This window comes from Haemorhous mexicanus, chromosome 6, assembly GCF_027477595.1.
Source record: "Haemorhous mexicanus isolate bHaeMex1 chromosome 6, bHaeMex1.pri, whole genome shotgun sequence".
Taxonomy (NCBI): Eukaryota; Metazoa; Chordata; class Aves; order Passeriformes; family Fringillidae; genus Haemorhous; species Haemorhous mexicanus.
In genome coordinates this window covers 8,147,826-8,174,255 of record NC_082346.1, presented here as the reverse complement: position 1 = coordinate 8,174,255, position 26,430 = coordinate 8,147,826, and positions in this window count along the sequence as shown.

Genomic DNA, 26,430 nt, shown 5'->3' with positions numbered 1-26,430 from the left:
GAAAAGAAATCGCCAAAAAGTCCACAGTGTGCTGCATAAGCTTTAGAAGGATGCACAGGAAAGTGGTCAAAGAAACTCTTTCCCTAGCAATGCTTATGTATGTTTAAACTGCTGGCGAGTGAATAGATCTTGACCTCTCTCAATTTGAGAGGTGTGCACAGAATCCCAGTGCTGTGTGTCTTTGCTCTTGGCGTCCCAGCATCTGCCGGGGCTTTCCGTCTCCCGGAGGCCAACAAGCGGCTTCTTCCCGCAAAGAGCCTTGTGCCGGTCGAGGTGCGCTCCGGAGAGCGGCTTCTGCCGAAAGGCGCCCGGGACCGGCGCCTACCTTCGGGGAGCTTCAGATGCCGGTCTCCTTCGTCTCCTTTCCCCTACATCTTAGCTTTTTATCTGAAAAGCTTTTTTCCTGAAAACCTTTTTTACTGGAAAGGTTTTTACTGAAGAGCTTTTTAGTATTCTCTAAAGGAGAAACTGTGTCAGCACAGCAAAGACTCCCTCGAGGTTTTCCATGCAGTTCATAGAGTTCTTACCATCTCGGAGGAGAAAAGAAATCGTCAAATTGTCCACGGAGTGCTGCATAAGCTTTAGAGGGACGCACAGGAAAGTGGTCGATGAAACTCTTTCCCTAGCGATCTTTATGTATGTTTAAACTGCTGCAGAGTGAATCGTTCTTGACCTCTCTCAATTTGAGAGCTACCCACTGAATGCCGGTGCTGTGCGGCTTTGCTCTTCGAGTCTCAGCATCTGCCGAGCTCTCCGTCTCCCGGAGGCCAACAAGCGGCTTCTTCGCGCAAAGAGCCTGGTGCCGGTCGAGGTGAGCTCCGGAGAGCGGCTTCTGCCGAAAGGCGCCCGGGACCGGCGCCTACCTTCGGGGAGCTTCGGATGCCGGTCTCCTTCGTCTCCTTTCGCCTACATCTTACCTTTTTTTCTGAAAAGCTTTTCTCCTGAAAACCATTTTTACTGAAAAGTTTTGCAGTATTTGTCTCAGGGAGAAACAGTGTCAGCACAGCAAGCCTCCCTCCTGGTTTTCCGAGCATTTAATCGAGTTCTTACCAGCTCGGAGAAGAAAAGAAATCGCCAAAAATTCCACAGTGTGCTGCATAAGCTTTAGAAGGATGCACAGGAAAGTGGTCAAAGAAACTCTTTCCCTAGCAATGCTTATGTATGTTTAAACTGCTGCAGAGTGAATCGTTCTTGACCTCTCTCAATTTGAGAGGTGTGCACAGAATCCCAGTGCTGTGTGTCTTTGCTCTTGGCGTCCCAGCATCTGCCGGGGCTTTCCGTCTCCCGGAGGCCAACAAGCGGCTTCTTCGCGCAAAGAGCCTGGTGCCGGTCGAGGTGCCCTCCGGAGAGCGGCTTCTGCCGAAAGGCGCCCGGGACCGGCGCCTACCTTCGGGGAGCTTCGGATGCCGGTCTCCTTCGTCTCCTTTCGCCTACAGCTTAGCTTTTTTTCTGAAAAGCTTTTCTCCTGAAAACCATTTTTACTGAAAAGTTTTGCAGTATTTGTCTCAGGGAGAAACAGTGTCAGCACAGCAAGCCTCCCTCCTGGTTTTCCGAGCATTTAATCGAGTTCTTACCAGTTCGGAGAAGAAAAGAAATCGCCAAAAAGTGCACAGAGTGCTGCATAAGCTTTAGAAGGATGCACAGGAAAGTGGTCAAAGAAACTCTTTCCCTAGCAATGCTTATGTATGTTTAAACTGCTGGCGAGTGAATAGATCTTGACCTCTCTCAATTTGAGAGGTGTGCACAGAATCCCAGTGCTGTGTGTCTTTGCTCTTGGCGTCCCAGCATCTGCCGGGGCTTTCCGTCTCCCGGAGGCCAACAAGCGGCTTCTTCCCGCAAAGAGCCTTGTGCTGGTCGAGGTGCGCTCAGGAGAGCGGCTTCTGCCGAAAGGCGCCCGGGACCGGCGCCTACCTTCGGGGAGCTTCGGATGCCGGTCTCCTTCGTCTCCTTTCCCCTACATCTTAGCTTTTTTTCTGAAAAGCTTTTCTCCTGAAAACCATTTTTACTGAAAAGTTTTGCAGTATTTGTCTCAGGGAGAAACTGTGTCAGCACAGCAAGCCTCCCTCCTGGTTTTCCGAGCATTTAATCGAGTTCTTACCAGCTCGGAGAAGAAAAGAAATCGCCAAAAAGTCCACAGAGTGCTGCATAAGCTTTAGAAGGATGCACAGGAAAGTGGTCAAAGAAACTCTTTCCCTAGCAATGCTTATGTATGTTTAAACTGCTGGCGAGTGAATAGATCTTGACCTCTCTCAATTTGAGAGGTGTGCACAGAATCCCAGTGCTGTGTGTCTTTGCTCTTAAGCGTCCAAGCATCTGCCGGGGCTTTCTGTCTCCCAGAGGCCAACAAGCGGCTTCTTCGCGCAAAGAGCCTGGTGCCGGTCGAGGTGCGCTCCAGAGAGCGGCTTCTGCCGAAAGGCGCCCGGGACCGGCGCCTACCTTCGGGGAGCTTCGGATGCCGGTCTCCTTCGTCTCCTTTCCCCTACATCTTAGCTTTTTATCTGAAAAGCTTTTTTCCTGAAAACCTTTTTTACTGGAAAGGTTTTTACTGAAGAGCTTTTTAGTATTCTCTAAAGGAGAAACTGTGTCAGCACAGCAAAGACTCCCTCGAGGTTTTCCATGCAGTTCATAGAGTTCTTACCATCTCGGAGGAGAAAAGAAATCGTCAAATTGTCCACGGAGTGCTGCATAAGCTTTAGAGGGACGCACAGGAAAGTGGTCGATGAAACTCTTTCCCTAGCGATCTTTATGTATGTTTAAACTGCTGCAGAGTGAATCCGTTCTTGACCTCTCTCAATTTGAGAGCTACCCACTGAATGCCGGTGCTGTGCGGCTTTGCTCTTCGAGTCTCAGCATCTGCCGAGCTCTCCGTCTCCCGGAGGCCAACAAGCGGCTTCTTCGCGCAAAGAGCCTGGTGCCGGTCGAGGTGAGCTCCGGAGAGCGGCTTCTGCCGAAAGGCGCCCGGTACCGGCGCCTACCTTCGGGGAGCTTCGGATGCCGGTCTCCTTCGTCTCCTTTCGCCTACATCTTACCTTTTTTTCTGAAAAGCTTTTCTCCTGAAAACCATTTTTACTGAAAAGTTTTGCAGTATTTGTCTCAGGGAGAAACAGTGTCAGCACAGCAAGCCTCCCTCCTGGTTTTCCGAGCATTTAATCGAGTTCTTACCAGCTCGGAGAAGAAAAGAAATCGCCAAAAAGTCCACAGTGTGCTGCATAAGCTTTAGAAGGATGCACAGGAAAGTGGTCAAAGAAACTCTTTCCCTAGCAATGCTTATGTATGTTTAAACTGCTGGCGAGTGAATAGATCTTGACCTCTCTCAATTTGAGAGGTGTGCACAGAATCCCAGTGCTGTGTGTCTTTGCTCTTGGCGTCCCAGCATCTGCCGGGGCTTTCTGTCTCCCAGAGGCCAACAAGCGGCTTCTTCCCGCAAAGAGCCTGGTGCCGGTCGAGGTGCCCTCCGGAGAGCGGCTTCTGCCGAAAGGCGCCCGGGACCGGCGCCTACCTTCGGGGAGCTTCGGATGCCGGTCTCCTTCGTCTCCTTTCCCCTACATCTTAGCTTTTTATCTGAAAAGCTTTTTTCCTGAAAACCTTTTTTACTGGAAAGGTTTTTACTGAAGAGCTTTTTAGTATTCTCTAAAGGAGAAACTGTGTCAGCACAGCAAAGACTCCCTCGAGGTTTTCCATGCAGTTCATAGAGTTCTTACCATCTCGGAGGAGAAAAGAAATCGTCAAATTGTCCACGGAGTGCTGCATAAGCTTTAGAGGGACGCACAGGAAAGTGGTCGATGAAACTCTTTCCCTAGCGATCTTTATGTATGTTTAAACTGCTGCAGAGTGAATCGTTCTTGACCTCTCTCAATTTGAGAGCTACCCACTGAATGCCGGTGCTGTGCGGCTTTGCTCTTCGAGTCTCAGCATCTGCCGAGCTCTCCGTCTCCCGGAGGCCAACAAGCGGCTTCTTCGCGCAAAGAGCCTGGTGCCGGTCGAGGTGAGCTCCGGAGAGCGGCTTCTGCCGAAAGGCGCCCGGGACCGGCGCCTACCTTCGGGGAGCTTCGGATGCCGGTCTCCTTCGTCTCCTTTCGCCTACATCTTACCTTTTTTTCTGAAAAGCTTTTCTCCTGAAAACCATTTTTACTGAAAAGTTTTGCAGTATTTGTCTCAGGGAGAAACAGTGTCAGCACAGCAAGCCTCCCTCCTGGTTTTCCGAGCATTTAATCGAGTTCTTACCAGCTCGGAGAAGAAAAGAAATCGCCAAAAATTCCACAGTGTGCTGCATAAGCTTTAGAAGGATGCACAGGAAAGTGGTCAAAGAAACTCTTTCCCTAGCAATGCTTATGTATGTTTAAACTGCTGCAGAGTGAATCGTTCTTGACCTCTCTCAATTTGAGAGGTGTGCACAGAATCCCAGTGCTGTGTGTCTTTGCTCTTGGCGTCCCAGCATCTGCCGGGGCTTTCCGTCTCCCGGAGGCCAACAAGCGGCTTCTTCGCGCAAAGAGCCTGGTGCCGGTCGAGGTGCCCTCCGGAGAGCGGCTTCTGCCGAAAGGCGCCCGGGACCGGCGCCTACCTTCGGGGAGCTTCGGATGCCGGTCTCCTTCGTCTCCTTTCGCCTACAGCTTAGCTTTTTTTCTGAAAAGCTTTTCTCCTGAAAACCATTTTTACTGAAAAGTTTTGCAGTATTTGTCTCAGGGAGAAACAGTGTCAGCACAGCAAGCCTCCCTCCTGGTTTTCCGAGCATTTAATCGAGTTCTTACCAGTTCGGAGAAGAAAAGAAATCGCCAAAAAGTGCACAGAGTGCTGCATAAGCTTTAGAAGGATGCACAGGAAAGTGGTCAAAGAAACTCTTTCCCTAGCAATGCTTATGTATGTTTAAACTGCTGGCGAGTGAATAGATCTTGACCTCTCTCAATTTGAGAGGTGTGCACAGAATCCCAGTGCTGTGTGTCTTTGCTCTTGGCGTCCCAGCATCTGCCGGGGCTTTCCGTCTCCCGGAGGCCAACAAGCGGCTTCTTCCCGCAAAGAGCCTTGTGCTGGTCGAGGTGCGCTCAGGAGAGCGGCTTCTGCCGAAAGGCGCCCGGGACCGGCGCCTACCTTCGGGGAGCTTCGGATGCCGGTCTCCTTCGTCTCCTTTCCCCTACATCTTAGCTTTTTTTCTGAAAAGCTTTTCTCCTGAAAACCATTTTTACTGAAAAGTTTTGCAGTATTTGTCTCAGGGAGAAACTGTGTCAGCACAGCAAGCCTCCCTCCTGGTTTTCCGAGCATTTAATCGAGTTCTTACCAGCTCGGAGAAGAAAAGAAATCGCCAAAAAGTCCACAGAGTGCTGCATAAGCTTTAGAAGGATGCACAGGAAAGTGGTCAAAGAAACTCTTTCCCTAGCAATGCTTATGTATGTTTAAACTGCTGGCGAGTGAATAGATCTTGACCTCTCTCAATTTGAGAGGTGTGCACAGAATCCCAGTGCTGTGTGTCTTTGCTCTTAAGCGTCCAAGCATCTGCCGGGGCTTTCTGTCTCCCAGAGGCCAACAAGCGGCTTCTTCGCGCAAAGAGCCTGGTGCCGGTCGAGGTGCGCTCCAGAGAGCGGCTTCTGCCGAAAGGCGCCCGGGACCGGCGCCTACCTTCGGGGAGCTTCGGATGCCGGTCTCCTTCGTCTCCTTTCCCCTACATCTTAGCTTTTTATCTGAAAAGCTTTTTTCCTGAAAACCTTTTTTACTGGAAAGGTTTTTACTGAAGAGCTTTTTAGTATTCTCTAAAGGAGAAACTGTGTCAGCACAGCAAAGACTCCCTCGAGGTTTTCCATGCAGTTCATAGAGTTCTTACCATCTCGGAGGAGAAAAGAAATCGTCAAATTGTCCACGGAGTGCTGCATAAGCTTTAGAGGGACGCACAGGAAAGTGGTCGATGAAACTCTTTCCCTAGCGATCTTTATGTATGTTTAAACTGCTGCAGAGTGAATCGTTCTTGACCTCTCTCAATTTGAGAGCTACCCACTGAATGCCGGTGCTGTGCGGCTTTGCTCTTCGAGTCTCAGCATCTGCCGAGCTCTCCGTCTCCCGGAGGCCAACAAGCGGCTTCTTCGCGCAAAGAGCCTGGTGCCGGTCGAGGTGAGCTCCGGAGAGCGGCTTCTGCCGAAAGGCGCCCGGGACCGGCGCCTACCTTCGGGGAGCTTCGGATGCCGGTCTCCTTCGTCTCCTTTCGCCTACATCTTACCTTTTTTTCTGAAAAGCTTTTCTCCTGAAAACCATTTTTACTGAAAAGTTTTGCAGTATTTGTCTCAGGGAGAAACAGTGTCAGCACAGCAAGCCTCCCTCCTGGTTTTCCGAGCATTTAATCGAGTTCTTACCAGCTCGGAGAAGAAAAGAAATCGCCAAAAAGTCCACAGTGTGCTGCATAAGCTTTAGAAGGATGCACAGGAAAGTGGTCAAAGAAACTCTTTCCCTAGCAATGCTTATGTATGTTTAAACTGCTGGCGAGTGAATAGATCTTGACCTCTCTCAATTTGAGAGGTGTGCACAGAATCCCAGTGCTGTGTGTCTTTGCTCTTGGCGTCCCAGCATCTGCCGGGGCTTTCTGTCTCCCAGAGGCCAACAAGCGGCTTCTTCGCGCAAAGAGCCTTGTGCCGGTCGAGGTGCGCTCCGGAGAGCGGCTTCTGCCGAAAGGCGCCCGGGACCGGCGCCTACCTTCGGGGAGCTTCGGATGCCGGTCTCCTTCGTCTCCTTTCGCCTACAGCTTAGCTTTTTTTCTGAAAAGCTTTTCTCCTGAAAACCATTTTTACTGAAAAGTTTTGCAGTATTTGTCTCAGGGAGAAACAGTGTCAGCACAGCAAGCCTCCCTCCTGGTTTTCCGAGCATTTAATCGAGTTCTTACCAGTTCGGAGAAGAAAAGAAATCGCCAAAAAGTGCACAGAGTGCTGCATAAGCTTTAGAAGGATGCACAGGAAAGTGGTCAAAGAAACTCTTTCCCTAGCAATGCTTATGTATGTTTAAACTGCTGGCGAGTGAATAGATCTTGACCTCTCTCAATTTGAGAGGTGTGCACAGAATCCCAGTGCTGTGTGTCTTTGCTCTTGGCGTCCCAGCATCTGCCGGGGCTTTCCGTCTCCCGGAGGCCAACAAGCGGCTTCTTCCCGCAAAGAGCCTTGTGCTGGTCGAGGTGCGCTCCGGAGAGCGGCTTCTGCCGAAAGGCGCCCGGGACCGGCGCCTACCTTCGGGGAGCTTCGGATGCCGGTCTCCTTCGTCTCCTTTCCCCTACATCTTAGCTTTTTATCTGAAAAGCTTTTTTCCTGAAAACCTTTTTTACTGGAAAGGTTTTTACTGAAGAGCTTTTTAGTATTCTCTAAAGGAGAAACTGTGTCAGCACAGCAAAGACTCCCTCGAGGTTTTCCATGCAGTTCATAGAGTTCTTACCATCTCGGAGGAGAAAAGAAATCGTCAAATTGTCCACGGAGTGCTGCATAAGCTTTAGAGGGACGCACAGGAAAGTGGTCGATGAAACTCTTTCCCTAGCGATCTTTATGTATGTTTAAACTGCTGCAGAGTGAATCGTTCTTGACCTCTCTCAATTTGAGAGCTACCCACTGAATGCCGGTGCTGTGCGGCTTTGCTCTTCGAGTCTCAGCATCTGCCGAGCTCTCCGTCTCCCGGAGGCCAACAAGCGGCTTCTTCGCGCAAAGAGCCTGGTGCCGGTCGAGGTGAGCTCCGGAGAGCGGCTTCTGCCGAAAGGCGCCCGGGACCGGCGCCTACCTTCGGGGAGCTTCGGATGCCGGTCTCCTTCGTCTCCTTTCGCCTACATCTTACCTTTTTTTCTGAAAAGCTTTTCTCCTGAAAACCATTTTTACTGAAAAGTTTTGCAGTATTTGTCTCAGGGAGAAACAGTGTCAGCACAGCAAGCCTCCCTCCTGGTTTTCCGAGCATTTAATCGAGTTCTTACCAGCTCGGAGAAGAAAAGAAATCGCCAAAAAGTCCACAGTGTGCTGCATAAGCTTTAGAAGGATGCACAGGAAAGTGGTCAAAGAAACTCTTTCCCTAGCGATGTTAACGTCAGTTTAAACTGCTGCAGAGTGAATCGTTCTTGACCTCTCTCAATTTGAGAGGTGTGCACAGAATCCCAGTGCTGTGTGTCTTTGCTCTTGGCGTCCCAGCATCTGCCGGGGCTTTCTGTCTCCCGGAGGCCAACAAGCGGCTTCTTCGCGCAAAGAGCCTGGTGCCGGTCGAGGTGCCCTCCGGAGAGCGGCTTCTGCCGAAAGGCGCCCGGGACCGGCGCCTACCTTCGGGGAGCTTCGGATGCCGGTCTCCTTCGTCTCCTTTCGCCTACAGCTTAGCTTTTTTTCTGAAAAGCTTTTCTCCTGAAAACCATTTTTACTGAAAAGTTTTGCAGTATTTGTCTCAGGGAGAAACGGTGTCAGCACAGCAAGCCTCCCTCCTGGTTTTCCGAGCATTTAATCGAGTTCTTACCAGTTCGGAGAAGAAAAGAAATCGCCAAAAAGTCCACAGAGTGCTGCATAAGCTTTAGAAGGATGCACAGGAAAGTGGTCAAAGAAACTCTTTCCCTAGCAATGCTTATGTATGTTTAAACTGCTGCAGAGTGAATAGATCTTGACCTCTCTCAATTTGAGAGGTGTGCACAGAATCCCAGTGCTGTGTGTCTTTGCTCTTAAGCGTCCCAGCATCTGCCGGGGCTTTCTGTCTCCCAGAGGCCAACAAGCGGCTTCTTCGCGCAAAGAGCCTGGTGCCGGTCGAGGTGCGCTCCAGAGAGCGGCTTCTGCCGAAAGGCGCCCGGGACCGGCGCCTACCTTCGGGGAGCTTCGGATGCCGGTCTCCTTCGTCTCCTTTCCCCTACATCTTAGCTTTTTATCTGAAAAGCTTTTTTCCTGAAAACCTTTTTTACTGGAAAGGTTTTTACTGAAGAGCTTTTTAGTATTCTCTAAAGGAGAAACTGTGTCAGCACAGCAAAGACTCCCTCGAGGTTTTCCATGCAGTTCATAGAGTTCTTACCATCTCGGAGGAGAAAAGAAATCGTCAAATTGTCCACGGAGTGCTGCATAAGCTTTAGAGGGACGCACAGGAAAGTGGTCGATGAAACTCTTTCCCTAGCGATCTTTATGTATGTTTTAACTGCTGCAGAGGGAATCGTTCTTGACCTCTCTCAATTTGAGAGCTACCCACTGAATGCCGGTGCTGTGCGGCTTTGCTCTTCGAGTCTCAGCATCTGCCGAGCTCTCCGTCTCCCGGAGGCCAACAAGCGGCTTCTTCGCGCAAAGAGCCTTGTGCCGGTCGAGGTGAGCTCCGGAGAGCGGCTTCTGCCGAAAGGCGCCCGGGACCGGCGCCTACCTTCGGGGAGCTTCGGATGCCGGTCTCCTTCGTCTCCTTTCGCCTACATCTTACCTTTTTTTCTGAAAAGCTTTTCTCCTGAAAACCATTTTTACTGAAAAGTTTTGCAGTATTTGTCTCAGGGAGAAACGGTGTCAGCACAGCAAGCCTCCCTCCTGGTTTTCCGAGCATTTAATCGAGTTCTTACCAGCTCGGAGAAGAAAAGAAATCGCCAAAAAGTCCACAGTGTGCTGCATAAGCTTTAGAAGGATGCACAGGAAAGTGGTCAAAGAAACTCTTTCCCTAGCAATGCTTATGTATGTTTAAACTGCTGGCGAGTGAATAGATCTTGACCTCTCTCAATTTGAGAGGTGTGCACAGAATCCCAGTGCTGTGTGTCTTTGCTCTTGGCGTCCCAGCATCTGCCGGGGCTTTCTGTCTCCCAGAGGCCAACAAGCGGCTTCTTCCCGCAAAGAGCCTTGTGCCGGTCGAGGTGCGCTCCAGAGAGCGGCTTCTGCCGAAAGGCGCCCGGGACCGGCGCCTACCTTCGGGGAGCTTCGGATGCCGGTCTCCTTCGTCTCCTTTCCCCTACATCTTAGCTTTTTATCTGAAAAGCTTTTTTCCTGAAAACCTTTTTTACTGGAAAGGTTTTTACTGAAGAGCTTTTTAGTATTCTCTAAAGGAGAAACTGTGTCAGCACAGCAAAGACTCCCTCGAGGTTTTCCATGCAGTTCATAGAGTTCTTACCATCTCGGAGGAGAAAAGAAATCGTCAAATTGTCCACGGAGTGCTGCATAAGCTTTAGAGGGACGCACAGGAAAGTGGTCGATGAAACTCTTTCCCTAGCGATCTTTATGTATGTTTAAACTGCTGCAGAGTGAATCGTTCTTGACCTCTCTCAATTTGAGAGCTACCCACTGAATGCCGGTGCTGTGCGGCTTTGCTCTTCGAGTCTCAGCATCTGCCGAGCTCTCCGTCTCCCGGAGGCCAACAAGCGGCTTCTTCGCGCAAAGAGCCTGGTGCCGGTCGAGGTGAGCTCCGGAGAGCGGCTTCTGCCGAAAGGCGCCCGGGACCGGCGCCTACCTTCGGGGAGCTTCGGATGCCGGTCTCCTTCGTCTCCTTTCGCCTACATCTTACCTTTTTTTCTGAAAAGCTTTTCTCCTGAAAACCATTTTTACTGAAAAGTTTTGCAGTATTTGTCTCAGGGAGAAACGGTGTCAGCACAGCAAGCCTCCCTCCTGGTTTTCCGAGCATTTAATCGAGTTCTTACCAGCTCGGAGAAGAAAAGAAATCGCCAAAAAGTGCACAGAGTGCTGCATAAGCTTTAGAAGGATGCACAGGAAAGTGGTCAAAGAAACTCTTTCCCTAGCGATGTTAACGTCAGTTTAAACTGCTGGCGAGTGAATAGATCTTGACCTCTCTCAATTTGAGAGGTGTGCACAGAATCCCAGTGCTGTGTGTCTTTGCTCTTGGCGTCCCAGCATCTGCCGGGGCTTTCCGTCTCCCGGAGGCCAACAAGCGGCTTCTTCCCGCAAAGAGCCTTGTGCTGGTCGAGGTGCGCTCAGGAGAGCGGCTTCTGCCGAAAGGCGCCCGGGACCGGCGCCTACCTTCGGGGAGCTTCGGATGCCGGTCTCCTTCGTCTCCTTTCCCCTACATCTTAGCTTTTTTTCTGAAAAGCTTTTCTCCTGAAAACCATTTTTACTGAAAAGTTTTGCAGTATTTGTCTCAGGGAGAAACTGTGTCAGCACAGCAAGCCTCCCTCCTGGTTTTCCGAGCATTTAATCGAGTTCTTACCAGCTCGGAGAAGAAAAGAAATCGCCAAAAAGTCCACAGAGTGCTGCATAAGCTTTAGAAGGATGCACAGGAAAGTGGTCAAAGAAACTCTTTCCCTAGCAATGCTTATGTATGTTTAAACTGCTGGCGAGTGAATAGATCTTGACCTCTCTCAATTTGAGAGGTGTGCACAGAATCCCAGTGCTGTGTGTCTTTGCTCTTAAGCGTCCAAGCATCTGCCGGGGCTTTCTGTCTCCCAGAGGCCAACAAGCGGCTTCTTCGCGCAAAGAGCCTGGTGCCGGTCGAGGTGCGCTCCAGAGAGCGGCTTCTGCCGAAAGGCGCCCGGGACCGGCGCCTACCTTCGGGGAGCTTCGGATGCCGGTCTCCTTCGTCTCCTTTCCCCTACATCTTAGCTTTTTATCTGAAAAGCTTTTTTCCTGAAAACCTTTTTTACTGGAAAGGTTTTTACTGAAGAGCTTTTTAGTATTCTCTAAAGGAGAAACTGTGTCAGCACAGCAAAGACTCCCTCGAGGTTTTCCATGCAGTTCATAGAGTTCTTACCATCTCGGAGGAGAAAAGAAATCGTCAAATTGTCCACGGAGTGCTGCATAAGCTTTAGAGGGACGCACAGGAAAGTGGTCGATGAAACTCTTTCCCTAGCGATCTTTATGTATGTTTAAACTGCTGCAGAGTGAATCCGTTCTTGACCTCTCTCAATTTGAGAGCTACCCACTGAATGCCGGTGCTGTGCGGCTTTGCTCTTCGAGTCTCAGCATCTGCCGAGCTCTCCGTCTCCCGGAGGCCAACAAGCGGCTTCTTCGCGCAAAGAGCCTGGTGCCGGTCGAGGTGAGCTCCGGAGAGCGGCTTCTGCCGAAAGGCGCCCGGTACCGGCGCCTACCTTCGGGGAGCTTCGGATGCCGGTCTCCTTCGTCTCCTTTCGCCTACATCTTACCTTTTTTTCTGAAAAGCTTTTCTCCTGAAAACCATTTTTACTGAAAAGTTTTGCAGTATTTGTCTCAGGGAGAAACAGTGTCAGCACAGCAAGCCTCCCTCCTGGTTTTCCGAGCATTTAATCGAGTTCTTACCAGCTCGGAGAAGAAAAGAAATCGCCAAAAAGTCCACAGTGTGCTGCATAAGCTTTAGAAGGATGCACAGGAAAGTGGTCAAAGAAACTCTTTCCCTAGCAATGCTTATGTATGTTTAAACTGCTGGCGAGTGAATAGATCTTGACCTCTCTCAATTTGAGAGGTGTGCACAGAATCCCAGTGCTGTGTGTCTTTGCTCTTGGCGTCCCAGCATCTGCCGGGGCTTTCTGTCTCCCAGAGGCCAACAAGCGGCTTCTTCCCGCAAAGAGCCTGGTGCCGGTCGAGGTGCCCTCCGGAGAGCGGCTTCTGCCGAAAGGCGCCCGGGACCGGCGCCTACCTTCGGGGAGCTTCGGATGCCGGTCTCCTTCGTCTCCTTTCCCCTACATCTTAGCTTTTTATCTGAAAAGCTTTTTTCCTGAAAACCTTTTTTACTGGAAAGGTTTTTACTGAAGAGCTTTTTAGTATTCTCTAAAGGAGAAACTGTGTCAGCACAGCAAAGACTCCCTCGAGGTTTTCCATGCAGTTCATAGAGTTCTTACCATCTCGGAGGAGAAAAGAAATCGTCAAATTGTCCACGGAGTGCTGCATAAGCTTTAGAGGGACGCACAGGAAAGTGGTCGATGAAACTCTTTCCCTAGCGATCTTTATGTATGTTTAAACTGCTGCAGAGTGAATCGTTCTTGACCTCTCTCAATTTGAGAGCTACCCACTGAATGCCGGTGCTGTGCGGCTTTGCTCTTCGAGTCTCAGCATCTGCCGAGCTCTCCGTCTCCCGGAGGCCAACAAGCGGCTTCTTCGCGCAAAGAGCCTGGTGCCGGTCGAGGTGAGCTCCGGAGAGCGGCTTCTGCCGAAAGGCGCCCGGGACCGGCGCCTACCTTCGGGGAGCTTCGGATGCCGGTCTCCTTCGTCTCCTTTCGCCTACATCTTACCTTTTTTTCTGAAAAGCTTTTCTCCTGAAAACCATTTTTACTGAAAAGTTTTGCAGTATTTGTCTCAGGGAGAAACAGTGTCAGCACAGCAAGCCTCCCTCCTGGTTTTCCGAGCATTTAATCGAGTTCTTACCAGCTCGGAGAAGAAAAGAAATCGCCAAAAATTCCACAGTGTGCTGCATAAGCTTTAGAAGGATGCACAGGAAAGTGGTCAAAGAAACTCTTTCCCTAGCAATGCTTATGTATGTTTAAACTGCTGCAGAGTGAATCGTTCTTGACCTCTCTCAATTTGAGAGGTGTGCACAGAATCCCAGTGCTGTGTGTCTTTGCTCTTGGCGTCCCAGCATCTGCCGGGGCTTTCCGTCTCCCGGAGGCCAACAAGCGGCTTCTTCGCGCAAAGAGCCTGGTGCCGGTCGAGGTGCCCTCCGGAGAGCGGCTTCTGCCGAAAGGCGCCCGGGACCGGCGCCTACCTTCGGGGAGCTTCGGATGCCGGTCTCCTTCGTCTCCTTTCGCCTACAGCTTAGCTTTTTTTCTGAAAAGCTTTTCTCCTGAAAACCATTTTTACTGAAAAGTTTTGCAGTATTTGTCTCAGGGAGAAACAGTGTCAGCACAGCAAGCCTCCCTCCTGGTTTTCCGAGCATTTAATCGAGTTCTTACCAGTTCGGAGAAGAAAAGAAATCGCCAAAAAGTGCACAGAGTGCTGCATAAGCTTTAGAAGGATGCACAGGAAAGTGGTCAAAGAAACTCTTTCCCTAGCAATGCTTATGTATGTTTAAACTGCTGGCGAGTGAATAGATCTTGACCTCTCTCAATTTGAGAGGTGTGCACAGAATCCCAGTGCTGTGTGTCTTTGCTCTTGGCGTCCCAGCATCTGCCGGGGCTTTCCGTCTCCCGGAGGCCAACAAGCGGCTTCTTCCCGCAAAGAGCCTTGTGCTGGTCGAGGTGCGCTCAGGAGAGCGGCTTCTGCCGAAAGGCGCCCGGGACCGGCGCCTACCTTCGGGGAGCTTCGGATGCCGGTCTCCTTCGTCTCCTTTCCCCTACATCTTAGCTTTTTTTCTGAAAAGCTTTTCTCCTGAAAACCATTTTTACTGAAAAGTTTTGCAGTATTTGTCTCAGGGAGAAACTGTGTCAGCACAGCAAGCCTCCCTCCTGGTTTTCCGAGCATTTAATCGAGTTCTTACCAGCTCGGAGAAGAAAAGAAATCGCCAAAAAGTCCACAGAGTGCTGCATAAGCTTTAGAAGGATGCACAGGAAAGTGGTCAAAGAAACTCTTTCCCTAGCAATGCTTATGTATGTTTAAACTGCTGGCGAGTGAATAGATCTTGACCTCTCTCAATTTGAGAGGTGTGCACAGAATCCCAGTGCTGTGTGTCTTTGCTCTTAAGCGTCCAAGCATCTGCCGGGGCTTTCTGTCTCCCAGAGGCCAACAAGCGGCTTCTTCGCGCAAAGAGCCTGGTGCCGGTCGAGGTGCGCTCCAGAGAGCGGCTTCTGCCGAAAGGCGCCCGGGACCGGCGCCTACCTTCGGGGAGCTTCGGATGCCGGTCTCCTTCGTCTCCTTTCCCCTACATCTTAGCTTTTTATCTGAAAAGCTTTTTTCCTGAAAACCTTTTTTACTGGAAAGGTTTTTACTGAAGAGCTTTTTAGTATTCTCTAAAGGAGAAACTGTGTCAGCACAGCAAAGACTCCCTCGAGGTTTTCCATGCAGTTCATAGAGTTCTTACCATCTCGGAGGAGAAAAGAAATCGTCAAATTGTCCACGGAGTGCTGCATAAGCTTTAGAGGGACGCACAGGAAAGTGGTCGATGAAACTCTTTCCCTAGCGATCTTTATGTATGTTTAAACTGCTGCAGAGTGAATCGTTCTTGACCTCTCTCAATTTGAGAGCTACCCACTGAATGCCGGTGCTGTGCGGCTTTGCTCTTCGAGTCTCAGCATCTGCCGAGCTCTCCGTCTCCCGGAGGCCAACAAGCGGCTTCTTCGCGCAAAGAGCCTGGTGCCGGTCGAGGTGAGCTCCGGAGAGCGGCTTCTGCCGAAAGGCGCCCGGGACCGGCGCCTACCTTCGGGGAGCTTTGGATGCCGGTCTCCTTCGTCTCCTTTCGCCTACATCTTACCTTTTTTTCTGAAAAGCTTTTCTCCTGAAAACCATTTTTACTGAAAAGTTTTGCAGTATTTGTCTCAGGGAGAAACGGTGTCAGCACAGCAAGCCTCCCTCCTGGTTTTCCGAGCATTTAATCGAGTTCTTACCAGCTCGGAGAAGAAAAGAAATCGCCAAAAAGTCCACAGTGTGCTGCATAAGCTTTAGAAGGATGCACAGGAAAGTGGTCAAAGAAACTCTTTCCCTAGCAATGCTTATGTATGTTTAAACTGCTGGCGAGTGAATAGATCTTGACCTCTCTCAATTTGAGAGGTGTGCACAGAATCCCAGTGCTGTGTGTCTTTGCTCTTGGCGTCCCAGCATCTGCCGGGGCTTTCTGTCTCCCAGAGGCCAACAAGCGGCTTCTTCCCGCAAAGAGCCTTGTGCCGGTCGAGGTGCGCTCCGGAGAGCGGCTTCTGCCGAAAGGCGCCCGGGACCGGCGCCTACCTTCGGGGAGCTTCGGATGCCGGTCTCCTTCGTCTCCTTTCCCCTACATCTTAGCTTTTTATCTGAAAAGCTTTTTTCCTGAAAACCTTTTTTACTGGAAAGGTTTTTACTGAAGAGCTTTTTAGTATTCTCTAAAGGAGAAACTGTGTCAGCACAGCAAAGACTCCCTCGAGGTTTTCCATGCAGTTCATAGAGTTCTTACCATCTCGGAGGAGAAAAGAAATCGTCAAATTGTCCACGGAGTGCTGCATAAGCTTTAGAGGGACGCACAGGAAAGTGGTCGATGAAACTCTTTCCCTAGCGATCTTTATGTATGTTTAAACTGCTGCAGAGTGAATCGTTCTTGACCTCTCTCAATTTGAGAGCTACCCACTGAATGCCGGTGCTGTGCGGCTTTGCTCTTCGAGTCTCAGCATCTGCCGAGCTCTCCGTCTCCCGGAGGCCAACAAGCGGCTTCTTCGCGCAAAGAGCCTGGTGCCGGTCGAGGTGAGCTCCGGAGAGCGGCTTCTGCCGAAAGGCGCCCGGGACCGGCGCCTACCTTCGGGGAGCTTCGGATGCCGGTCTCCTTCGTCTCCTTTCGCCTACAGCTTAGCTTTTTTTCTGAAAAGCTTTTCTCCTGAAAACCATTTTTACTGGAAAGGTTTTTACTGAAGAGCTTTTTAGTATTCTCTAAAGGAGAAACTGTGTCAGCACAGCAAAGACTCCCTCGAGGTTTCCCATGCACTTCATAGAGTTCTTACCATCTCGGAGGAGAAAAGAAATCGTCAAATTGTCCACGGAGTGCTGCATAAGCTTTAGAGGGACGCACAGGAAAGTGGTCGATGAAACTCTTTCCCTAGCGATCTTTATGTATGTTTAAACTGCTGCAGAGTGAATCGTTCTTGACCTCTCTCAATTTGAGAGCTACCCACTGAATGCCGGTGCTGTGCGGCTTTGCTCTTCGAGTCTCAGCATCTGCCGAGCTCTCCGTCTCCCGGAGGCCAACAAGCGGCTTCTTCGCGCAAAGAGCCTGGTGCCGGTCGAGGTGAGCTCCGGAGAGCGGCTTCTGCCGAAAGGCGCCCGGGACCGGCGCCTACCTTCGGGGAGCTTCGGATGCCGGTCTCCTTCGTCTCCTTTCGCCTACATCTTACCTTTTTTTCTGAAAAGCTTTTCTCCTGAAAACCATTTTTACTGAAAAGTTTTGCAGTATTTGTCTCAGGGAGAAACAGTGTCAGCACAGCAAGCCTCCCTCCTGGTTTTCCGAGCATTTAATCGAGTTCTTACCAGCTCGGAGAAGAAAAGAAATCGCCAAAAAGTGCACAGTGTGCTGCATAAGCTTTAGAAGGATGCACAGGAAAGTGGTCAAAGAAACTCTTTCCCTAGCAATGCTTATGTATGTTTAAACTGCTGCAGAGTGAATCGTTCTTGACCTCTCTCAATTTGAGAGGTGTGCACAGAATCCCAGTGCTGTGTGTCTTTGCTCTTGGCGTCCCAGCATCTGCCGGGGCTTTCCGTCTCCCGGAGGCCAACAAGCGGCTTCTTCGCGCAAAGAGCCTGGTGCCGGTCGAGGTGCCCTCCGGAGAGCGGCTTCTGCCGAAAGGCGCCCGGGACCGGCGCCTACCTTCGGGGAGCTTCGGATGCCGGTCTCCTTCGTCTCCTTTCGCCTACAGCTTAGCTTTTTTTCTGAAAAGCTTTTCTCCTGAAAACCATTTTTACTGAAAAGTTTTGCAGTATTTGTCTCAGGGAGAAACGGTGTCAGCACAGCAAGCCTCCCTCCTGGTTTTCCGAGCATTTAATCGAGTTCTTACCAGTTTGGAGAAGAAAAGAAATCGCCAAAAAGTGCACAGAGTGCTGCATAAGCTTTAGAAGGATGCACAGGAAAGTGGTCAAAGAAACTCTTTCCCTAGCAATGCTTATGTATGTTTAAACTGCTGGCGAGTGAATAGATCTTGACCTCTCTCAATTTGAGAGGTGTGCACAGAATCCCAGTGCTGTGTGTCTTTGCTCTTAAGCGTCCCAGCATCTGCCGGGGCTTTCTGTCTCCCAGAGGCCAACAAGCGGCTTCTTCCCGCAAAGAGCCTGGTGCCGGTCGAGGTGAGCTCCGGAGAGCGGCTTCTGCCGAAAGGCGCCCGGGACCGGCGCCTACCTTCGGGGAGCTTCGGATGCCGGTCTCCTTCGTCTCCTTTCCCCTACATCTTAGCTTTTTTTCTGAAAAGCTTTTCTCCTGAAAACCATTTTTACTGAAAAGTTTTGCAGTATTTGTCTCAGGGAGAAACTGTGTCAGCACAGCAAGCCTCCCTCCTGGTTTTCCGAGCATTTAATCGAGTTCTTACCAGCTCGGAGAAGAAAAGAAATCGCCAAAAAGTCCACAGAGTGCTGCATAAGCTTTAGAAGGATGCACAGGAAAGTGGTCAAAGAAACTCTTTCCCTAGCAATGCTTATGTATGTTTAAACTGCTGGCGAGTGAATAGATCTTGACCTCTCTCAATTTGAGAGGTGTGCACAGAATCCCAGTGCTGTGTGTCTTTGCTCTTAAGCGTCCCAGCATCTGCCGGGGCTTTCTGTCTCCCAGAGGCCAACAAGCGGCTTCTTCGCGCAAAGAGCCTGGTGCTGGTCGAGGTGCGCTCCAGAGAGCGGCTTCTGCCGAAAGGCGCCCGGGACCGGCGCCTACCTTCGGGGAGCTTCGGATGCCGGTCTCCTTCGTCTCCTTTCCCCTACATCTTAGCTTTTTATCTGAAAAGCTTTTTTCCTGAAAACCTTTTTTACTGGAAAGGTTTTTACTGAAGAGCTTTTTAGTATTCTCTAAAGGAGAAACTGTGTCAGCACAGCAAAGACTCCCTCGAGGTTTTCCATGCAGTTCATAGAGTTCTTACCATCTCGGAGGAGAAAAGAAATCGTCAAATTGTCCACGGAGTGCTGCATAAGCTTTAGAGGGACGCACAGGAAAGTGGTCGATGAAACTCTTTCCCTAGCGATCTTTATGTATGTTTAAACTGCTGCAGAGTGAATCGTTCTTGACCTCTCTCAATTTGAGAGCTACCCACTGAATGCCGGTGCTGTGCGGCTTTGCTCTTCGAGTCTCAGCATCTGCCGAGCTCTCCGTCTCCCGGAGGCCAACAAGCGGCTTCTTCGCGCAAAGAGCCTGGTGCCGGTCGAGGTGAGCTCCGGAGAGCGGCTTCTGCCGAAAGGCGCCCGGGACCGGCGCCTACCTTCGGGGAGCTTCGGATGCCGGTCTCCTTCGTCTCCTTTCGCCTACATCTTACCTTTTTTTCTGAAAAGCTTTTCTCCTGAAAACCATTTTTACTGAAAAGTTTTGCAGTATTTGTCTCAGGGAGAAACAGTGTCAGCACAGCAAGCCTCCCTCCTGGTTTTCCGAGCATTTAATCGAGTTCTTACCAGCTCGGAGAAGAAAAGAAATCGCCAAAAATTCCACAGTGTGCTGCATAAGCTTTAGAAGGATGCACAGGAAAGTGGTCAAAGAAACTCTTTCCCTAGCAATGCTTATGTATGTTTAAACTGCTGCAGAGTGAATCGTTCTTGACCTCTCTCAATTTGAGAGGTGTGCACAGAATCCCAGTGCTGTGTGTCTTTGCTCTTGGCGTCCCAGCATCTGCCGGGGCTTTCCATCTCCCGGAGGCCAACAAGCGGCTTCTTCGCGCAAAGAGCCTGGTGCCGGTCGAGGTGCCCTCCGGAGAGCGGCTTCTGCCGAAAGGCGCCCGGGACCGGCGCCTACCTTCGGGGAGCTTCGGATGCCGGTCTCCTTCGTCTCCTTTCGCCTACAGCTTAGCTTTTTTTCTGAAAAGCTTTTCTCCTGAAAACCATTTTTACTGAAAAGTTTTGCAGTATTTGTCTCAGGGAGAAACGGTGTCAGCACAGCAAGCCTCCCTCCTGGTTTTCCGAGCATTTAATCGAGTTCTTACCAGTTCGGAGAAGAAAAGAAATCGCCAAAAAGTCCACAGTGTGCTGCATAAGCTTTAGAAGGATGCACAGGAAAGTGGTCAAAGAAACTCTTTCCCTAGCAATGCTTATGTATGTTTAAACTGCTGGCGAGTGAATAGATCTTGACCTCTCTCAATTTGAGAGGTGTGCACAGAATCCCAGTGCTGTGTGTCTTTGCTCTTAAGCGTCCCAGCATCTGCCGGGGCTTTCTGTCTCCCAGAGGCCAACAAGCGGCTTCTTCCCGCAAAGAGCCTGGTGCCGGTCGAGGTGCGCTCCAGAGAGCGGCTTCTGCCGAAAGGCGCCCGGGACCGGCGCCTACCTTCGGGGAGCTTCGGATGCCGGTCTCCTTCGTCTCCTTTCCCCTACATCTTAGCTTTTTATCTGAAAAGCTTTTTTCCTGAAAACCTTTTTTACTGGAAAGGTTTTTACTGAAGAGCTTTTTAGTATTCTCTAAAGGAGAAACTGTGTCAGCACAGCAAAGACTCCCTCGAGGTTTTCCATGCAGTTCATAGAGTTCTTACCATCTCGGAGGAGAAAAGAAATCGTCAAATTGTCCACGGAGTGCTGCATAAGCTTTAGAGGGACGCACAGGAAAGTGGTCGATGAAACTCTTTCCCTAGCGATCTTTATGTATGTTTTAACTGCTGCAGAGTGAATCGTTCTTGACCTCTCTCAATTTGAGAGCTACCCACTGAATGCCGGTGCTGTGCGGCTTTGCTCTTCGAGTCTCAGCATCTGCCGAGCTCTCCGTCTCCCGGAGGCCAACAAGCGGCTTCTTCGCGCAAAGAGCCTGGTGCCGGTCGAGGTGAGCTCCGGAGAGCGGCTTCTGCCGAAAGGCGCCCGGGACCGGCGCCTACCTTCGGGGAGCTTCGGATGCCGGTCTCCTTCGTCTCCTTTCGCCTACATCTTACCTTTTTTTCTGAAAAGCTTTTCTCCTGAAAACCATTTTTACTGAAAAGTTTTGCAGTATTTGTCTCAGGGAGAAACAGTGTCAGCACAGCAAGCCTCCCTCCTGGTTTTCCGAGCATTTAATCGAGTTCTTACCAGCTCGGAGAAGAAAAGAAATCGCCAAAAATTCCACAGTGTGCTGCATAAGCTTTAGAAGGATGCACAGGAAAGTGGTCAAAGAAACTCTTTCCCTAGCGATGTTAACGTCAGTTTAAACTGCTGGCGAGTGAATAGATCTTGACCTCTCTCAGTTTGAGAGGTGTGCACAGAATCCGTTCTTGACCTCTCTCAATTTGAGAGCTACCCACTGAATGCCGGTGCTGTGCGGCTTTGCTCTTCGAGTCTCAGCATCTGCCGAGCTCTCCGTCTCCCGGAGGCCAACAAGCGGCTTCTTCGCGCAAAGAGCCTGGTGCCGGTCGAGGTGCGCTCCAGAGAGCGGCTTCTGCCGAAAGGCGCCCGGGACCGGCGCCTACCTTCGGGGAGCTTCGGATGCCGGTCTCCTTCGTCTCCTTTCCCCTACATCTTAGCTTTTTATCTGAAAAGCTTTTTTCCTGAAAACCTTTTTTACTGGAAAGGTTTTTACTGAAGAGCTTTTTAGTATTCTCTAAAGGAGAAACTGTGTCAGCACAGCAAAGACTCCTTCGAGGTTTTCCATGCAGTTCATAGAGTTCTTACCATCTCGGAGGAGAAAAGAAATCGTCAAATTGTCCACGGAGTGCTGCATAAGCTTTAGAGGGACGCACAGGAAAGTGGTCGATGAAACTCTTTCCCTAGCGATCTTTATGTATGTTTTAACTGCTGCAGAGTGAATCGTTCTTGACCTCTCTCAATTTGAGAGGTGTGCACAGAATCCCAGTGCTGTGTGTCTTTGCTCTTGGCGTCCCAGCATCTGCCGGGGCTTTCCGTCTCCCGGAGGCCAACAAGCGGCTTCTTCGCGCAAAGAGCCTGGTGCCGGTCGAGGTGCCCTCCGGAGAGCGGCTTCTGCCGAAAGGCGCCCGGGACCGGCGCCTACCTTCGGGGAGCTTCGGATGCCGGTCTCCTTCGTCTCCTTTCGCCTACAGCTTAGCTTTTTTTCTGAAAAGCTTTTCTCCTGAAAACCATTTTTACTGAAAAGTTTTGCAGTATTTGTCTCAGGGAGAAACGGTGTCAGCACAGCAAGCCTCCCTCCTGGTTTTCCGAGCATTTAATCGAGTTCTTACCAGTTCGGAGAAGAAAAGAAATCGCCAAAAAGTCCACAGAGTGCTGCATAAGCTTTAGAAGGATGCACAGGAAAGTGGTCAAAGAAACTCTTTCCCTAGCAATGCTTATGTATGTTTAAACTGCTGGCGAGTGAATAGATCTTGACCTCTCTCAATTTGAGAGGTGTGCACAGAATCCCAGTGCTGTGTGTCTTTGCTCTTAAGCGTCCCAGCATCTGCCGGGGCTTTCTGTCTCCCAGAGGCCAACAAGCGGCTTCTTCGCGCAAAGAGCCTTGTGCCGGTCGAGGTGCGCTCCAGAGAGCGGCTTCTGCCGAAAGGCGCCCGGGACCGGCGCCTACCTTCGGGGAGCTTCGGATGCCGGTCTCCTTCGTCTCCTTCCCCCTAAATCTTAGCTTTTTATCTGAAAAGCTTTTTTCCTGAAAACCTTTTTTACTGGAAAGGTTTTTACTGAAGAGCTTTTTAGTTGTCTCTAAAGGAGAAACTGTGTCAGCACAGCAAAGACTCCCTCGAGGTTTTCCATGCAGTTCATAGAGTTCTTACCATCTCGGAGGAGAAAAGAAATCGTCAAATTGTCCACGGAGTGCTGCATAAGCTTTAGAGGGACGCACAGGAAAGTGGTCGATGAAACTCTTTCCCTAGCGATCTTTATGTATGTTTAAACTGCTGCAGAGTGAATCGTTCTTGACCTCTCTCAATTTGAGAGCTACCCACTGAATGCCGGTGCTGTGCGGCTTTGCTCTTCGAGTCTCAGCATCTGCCGAGCTCTCCGTCTCCCAGAGGCCAACAAGCGGCTTCTTCGCGCAAAGAGCCTTGTGCTGGTTGAGGTGCGCTCAGGAGAGCGGCTTCTGCCGAAAGGCGCCCGTGACCGGCGCCTACCTTCGGGGAGCTTCGGATGCCGGTCTCCTTCGTCTCCTTTCGCCTACATCTTACCTTTTTTTCTGAAAAGCTTTTCTCCTGAAAACCATTTTTACTGAAAAGTTTTGCAGTATTTGTCTCAGGGAGAAACGGTGTCAGCACAGCAAGCCTCCCTCCTGGTTTTCCGAGCATTTAATCGAGTTCTTACCAGCTCGGAGAAGAAAAGAAATCGCCAAAAAGTCCACAGTGTGCTGCATAAGCTTTAGAAGGATGCACAGGAAAGTGGTCAAAGAAACTCTTTCCCTAGCGATGTTAACGTCAGTTTAAACTGCTGGCGAGTGAATAGATCTTGACCTCTCTCAATTTGAGAGGTGTGCACAGAATCCCAGTGCTGTGTGTCTTTGCTCTTGGCGTCCCAGCATCTGCCGGGGCTTTCCGTCTTCCGGAGGCCAACAAGCGGCTTCTTCCCGCAAAGAGCCTTGTGCTGGTCGAGGTGCGCTCCGGAGAGCGGCTTCTGCCGAAAGGCGCCCGGGACCGGCGCCTACCTTCGGGGAGCTTCGGATGCCGGTCTCCTTCGTCTCCTTTCCCCTACATCTTAGCTTTTTATCTGAAAAGCTTTTTTCCTGAAAACCTTTTTTACTGGAAAGGTTTTTACTGAAGAGCTTTTTAGTATTCTCTAAAGGAGAAACTGTGTCAGCACAGCAAAGACTCCCTCGAGGTTTTCCATGCAGTTCATAGAGTTCTTACCATCTCGGAGGAGAAAAGAAATCGTCAAATTGTCCACGGAGTGCTGCATAAGCTTTAGAGGGACGCACAGGAAAGTGGTCGATGAAACTCTTTCCCTAGCGATCTTTATGTATGTTTAAACTGCTGCAGAGTGAATCGTTCTTGACCTCTCTCAATTTGAGAGCTACCCACTGAATGCCGGTGCTGTGCGGCTTTGCTCTTCGAGTCTCAGCATCTGCCGAGCTCTCCGTCTCCCGGAGGCCAACAAGCGGCTTCTTCGCGCAAAGAGCCTGGTGCCGGTCGAGGTGAGCTCCGGAGAGCGGCTTCTGCCGAAAGGCGCCCGGGACCGGCGCCTACCTTCGGGGAGCTTCGGATGCCGGTCTCCTTCGTCTCCTTTCGCCTACATCTTACCTTTTTTTCTGAAAAGCTTTTCTCCTGAAAACCATTTTTACTGAAAAGTTTTGCAGTATTTGTCTCAGGGAGAAACAGTGTCAGCACAGCAAGCCTCCCTCCTGGTTTTCCGAGCATTTAATCGAGTTCTTACCAGCTCGGAGAAGAAAAATCGCCAAAAAGTCCACAGTGTGCTGCATAAGCTTTAGAAGGATGCACAGGAAAGTGGTCAAAGAAACTCTTTCCCTAGCAATGCTTATGTATGTTTAAACTGCTGCAGAGTGAATCGTTCTTGACCTCTCTCAATTTGAGAGGTGTGCACAGAATCCCAGTGCTGTGTGTCTTTGCTCTTGGCGTCCCAGCATCTGCCGGGGCTTTCTGTCTCCCGGAGGCCAACAAGCGGCTTCTTCGCGCAAAGAGCCTGGTGCCGGTCGAGGTGCCCTCCGGAGAGCGGCTTCTGCCGAAAGGCGCCCGGGACCGGCGCCTACCTTCGGGGAGCTTCGGATGCCGGTCTCCTTCGTCTCCTTTCGCCTACAGCTTAGCTTTTTTTCTGAAAAGCTTTTCTCCTGAAAACCATTTTTACTGAAAAGTTTTGCAGTATTTGTCTCAGGGAGAAACGGTGTCAGCACAGCAAGCCTCCCTCCTGGTTTTCCGAGCATTTAATCGAGTTCTTACCAGCTCGGAGAAGAAAAGAAATCGCCAAAAAGTCCACAGAGTGCTGCATAAGCTTTAGAAGGATGCACAGGAAAGTGGTCAAAGAAACTCTTTCCCTAGCAATGCTTATGTATGTTTAAACTGCTGGCGAGTGAATAGATCTTGACCTCTCTCAATTTGAGAGGTGTGCACAGAATCCCAGTGCTGTGTGTCTTTGCTCTTGGCGTCCCAGCATCTGCCGGGGCTTTCCGTCTCCCGGAGGCCAACAAGCGGCTTCTTCCCGCAAAGAGCCTTGTGCTGGTCGAGGTGCGCTCAGGAGAGCGGCTTCTGCCGAAAGGCGCCCGGGACCGGCGCCTACCTTCGGGGAGCTTCGGATGCCGGTCTCCTTCGTCTCCTTTCCCCTACATCTTAGCTTTTTTTCTGAAAAGCTTTTCTCCTGAAAACCATTTTTACTGAAAAGTTTTGCAGTATTTGTCTCAGGGAGAAACTGTGTCAGCACAGCAAGCCTCCCTCCTGGTTTTCCGAGCATTTAATCGAGTTCTTACCAGCTCGGAGAAGAAAAGAAATCGCCAAAAAGTCCACAGAGTGCTGCATAAGCTTTAGAAGGATGCACAGGAAAGTGGTCAAAGAAACTCTTTCCCTAGCAATGCTTATGTATGTTTAAACTGCTGGCGAGTGAATAGATCTTGACCTCTCTCAATTTGAGAGGTGTGCACAGAATCCCAGTGCTGTGTGTCTTTGCTCTTAAGCGTCCAAGCATCTGCCGGGGCTTTCTGTCTCCCAGAGGCCAACAAGCGGCTTCTTCGCGCAAAGAGCCTGGTGCCGGTCGAGGTGCGCTCCAGAGAGCGGCTTCTGCCGAAAGGCGCCCGGGACCGGCGCCTACCTTCGGGGAGCTTCGGATGCCGGTCTCCTTCGTCTCCTTTCCCCTACATCTTAGCTTTTTATCTGAAAAGCTTTTTTCCTGAAAACCTTTTTTACTGGAAAGGTTTTTACTGAAGAGCTTTTTAGTATTCTCTAAAGGAGAAACTGTGTCAGCACAGCAAAGACTCCCTCGAGGTTTTCCATGCAGTTCATAGAGTTCTTACCATCTCGGAGGAGAAAAGAAATCGTCAAATTGTCCACGGAGTGCTGCATAAGCTTTAGAGGGACGCACAGGAAAGTGGTCGATGAAACTCTTTCCCTAGCGATCTTTATGTATGTTTAAACTGCTGCAGAGTGAATCGTTCTTGACCTCTCTCAATTTGAGAGCTACCCACTGAATGCCGGTGCTGTGCGGCTTTGCTCTTCGAGTCTCAGCATCTGCCGAGCTCTCCGTCTCCCGGAGGCCAACAAGCGGCTTCTTCGCGCAAAGAGCCTGGTGCCGGTCGAGGTGAGCTCCGGAGAGCGGCTTCTGCCGAAAGGCGCCCGGGACCGGCGCCTACCTTCGGGGAGCTTCGGATGCCGGTCTCCTTCGTCTCCTTTCGCCTACATCTTAGCTTTTTTTCTGAAAAGCTTTTCTCCTGAAAACCATTTTTACTGAAAAGTTTTGCAGTATTTGTCTCAGGGAGAAACGGTGTCAGCACAGCAAGCCTCCCTCCTGGTTTTCCGAGCATTTAATCGAGTTCTTACCAGCTCGGAGAAGAAAAGAAATCGCCAAAAAGTCCACAGTGTGCTGCATAAGCTTTAGAAGGATGCACAGGAAAGTGGTCAAAGAAACTCTTTCCCTAGCAATGCTTATGTATGTTTAAACTGCTGGCGAGTGAATAGATCTTGACCTCTCTCAATTTGAGAGGTGTGCACAGAATCCCAGTGCTGTGTGTCTTTGCTCTTGGCGTCCCAGCATCTGCCGGGGCTTTCCGTCTCCCGGAGGCCAACAAGCGGCTTCTTCCCGCAAAGAGCCTTGTGCCGGTCGAGGTGCGCTCCGGAGAGCGGCTTCTGCCGAAAGGCGCCCGGGACCGGCGCCTACCTTCGGGGAGCTTCGGATGCCGGTCTCCTTCGTCTCCTTTCCCCTACATCTTAGCTTTTTATCTGAAAAGCTTTTTTCCTGAAAACCTTTTTTACTGGAAAGGTTTTTACTGAAGAGCTTTTTAGTA